General features: G+C 37.0%; 2 protein-coding genes across 2 annotated transcripts in view; one reads left to right on the top strand and one right to left on the bottom strand.

Annotated features, from left to right (window-relative positions):
• Positions 1-1860, bottom strand: part of LOC119581854 (polycomb protein Asx-like) — a gene marked incomplete in the record, with an annotated part of 73367 nt that extends 71507 nt beyond the window's left edge. Inside the window, 1 exon segment of the mRNA XM_037929996.1 lies at positions 1492-1860.
• Positions 1-2490, top strand: part of LOC119581855 (histone-lysine N-methyltransferase EZH2-like) — a gene marked incomplete at its 5' end in the record, with an annotated part of 82272 nt that overhangs the window by 11803 nt on the left and 67979 nt on the right.

Genomic DNA, 2490 nt, shown 5'->3' with positions numbered 1-2490 from the left:
CCAATTGCTGTGAGGCAACCGGACCCAATGGGTTAAGTATTATTATCAATTCCATTGCTGTTATTATTTTGAAAGCCTTTCCATTTACACTATCATTAATATTATTCCTATAGTTATAATCATCATACTAATTATTGATCCATAATATCAGCTATAATAATGATGATCAAAATAATTCTGCTGCATCGATACTGATTATCAAAATAATACTGTTGTATCAAAAATTTTTAATTTTCATCAATAAATATCATCGGAGCATACCTTATTTTCATAATACACATAAAAAAGTCCCATTCTGGCATGTATTGGCATTACTTCTAGACTTTTAAAATTATCCTATTTTTACAAATTTACCAATTAGGACGAAAAATACCAAATAAAACAATCACATAGAATAGGCTCCATATTCTACCTGTAGTTTCCATAACACTGCTCATTGCTCCCTCCCTACCCACAAAAGGTGGGAAAAAAACATGGTACTTTCTAACATATTACTGCTAATTTCTTGAAAGTACTACACTAATAAACCAAAGGCAGTTTTTTGCTATATTCCCAACAGTTGAATAATCTGACTATTCAGTCTATAATTTGCAACATATCACCAGTAAATATTTCCCATCTATTTTGATGGCAATCATTAACATGCAAAACTCTATGTAAAATTATTTATAATCATTATAACACAGCTAGTATTAATTCAACTGGCACTTGTTATAATAATCATAAAATCTTCAAAATATACCATCAGCTACTGTAAGTTATGTTAAAACAGCAAATCATATGACGTTTTAAAGATTATAGCAGAAGCTACTCCTTGAAATAAAGAAGACAAAACATATACACACATACAGTACACTATGCATGGGAATACAATTCTATATAACATACTAGTATATCAATTACTCTAATCTTCATTGGGACTAAATGGCTTACCAATTGGACTTTGGAAATGGATACTTTGCTGCTGATCACAAATTGCTATATGATGTGATATAGCAGTTAAACACTGCCTCAATGAGAAGAGTTTGGATATGAATGAAATCTGACCTATCCCACACCCTCAAAACAAACTGTTACAGTGATACATAATTCAATAAGGTTATAAATGATTTTCTAACAAGCTGACAAGCTGTCTAGGTCCATGACAGTTTGACCATGAATGCATTTGACACAATTACTAATGCTTTTTTAGGACCATCATCAATGAATGGATAGGAAAAACAACCGAGTTGCACAATGAAGACACCAACAAAACAGTGTGTTCTGAGTAACAAAATCCATGATTATGATTTGCGACAAGAACAGCTTGTTAGTTGCATGTCACCCCTGACAGTTTCTGAAATGTTCTCGTGCCTAGCAGCGAGGAAACTGGAGAGCAAACAACAGAGGACACACAAGCGCAGCTTTCAACAGATCCGTGAGTCTGTCTGTATCTCCATCGACCTCCCTCTCCCCTTCGCCTTTATTTTCTGTTTCTGATGCTCTCCTTACCTCCTCCAGCACCAAACCGCTTCCTCATAGTCCTCTTCCCTTCTCTCCAGGACACGTCGGGGAATCCTTCGAGGACTGTTAATGAAGGAGAGTTCCAGAAATAACACTTTCCAGGTTCCCCTCCCACTGCTGGGGAGGAGAGTCTGCTGGACGTTGGATCCTCTACTTTAATTCTCTTCACTTCGCGCGGCACTGAGCTCATCCCATCTCTCGCTCTCTATCTTGTCTCTGTCTTGACCTTAACTCCAGCTGGCATAACGTGCAACGATCGCGCGGTCGGGTGATTCTCTCGTTGTGGTGAGAGCTTTCGAGTCAGGAAAACTGCCTCTTGTCAGCCATTGTTGATGCGTTTCCACTAGTTCTGCCTTCGGCCGCCAGGGGGACAACAAAGGAAACAAGAGAGCGCCGCCGTGCGTGTCCCGCTCGCCTCCGTTCCTCCCTTTTAAAGTAATTTCACTCCATCATCAATTAATGATTATCTTATTTGCACAATGATACCATTTCTTATCAACTCCAATGGCTGTGCAAATAGATTGTTGGGTAATAACGTTCAGGATGTCCAGACAAAGTTTGTTTACTATGCGGTGTTTGACTGATGTATGATAACATTCACAACGTTCGAGAATCAACACCAAACAAATTTCATCGCACGACTTTCATGTTTAAAAGACACGATCAATAAATTAAACACTTATCTCCAATATCTACGTATATACAAGTCACAACTGCCCAATTACTCAAAAAATAAGGAACGTTTTTGATTTTCAACGGCACTACAGTGGTGGATATTTACACTTGACAACTGAGTGCTGGAAATTTTTAAAAATCTTTTTCAAAAATCTTTTCTCACCAAAGAGTTGTCATGCCAAAGTTTTTATATAAATGGCACAAATATCCGATTCGTATTCCACATTTGTAAAATCTGTAATACATCGAACAAACTGTAAATCTTTATTTTACAAAACATCGTTCATGACAGTTACATGAGGTTTGATGCAT

This window comes from Penaeus monodon, chromosome 15, assembly GCF_015228065.2.
Source record: "Penaeus monodon isolate SGIC_2016 chromosome 15, NSTDA_Pmon_1, whole genome shotgun sequence".
Lineage (NCBI taxonomy): Eukaryota > Metazoa > Arthropoda > Malacostraca > Decapoda > Penaeidae > Penaeus > Penaeus monodon.
The sequence above is the reverse complement of the archived record's forward strand: the minus strand, read 5'-3'. Positions and strand labels throughout refer to the sequence as shown.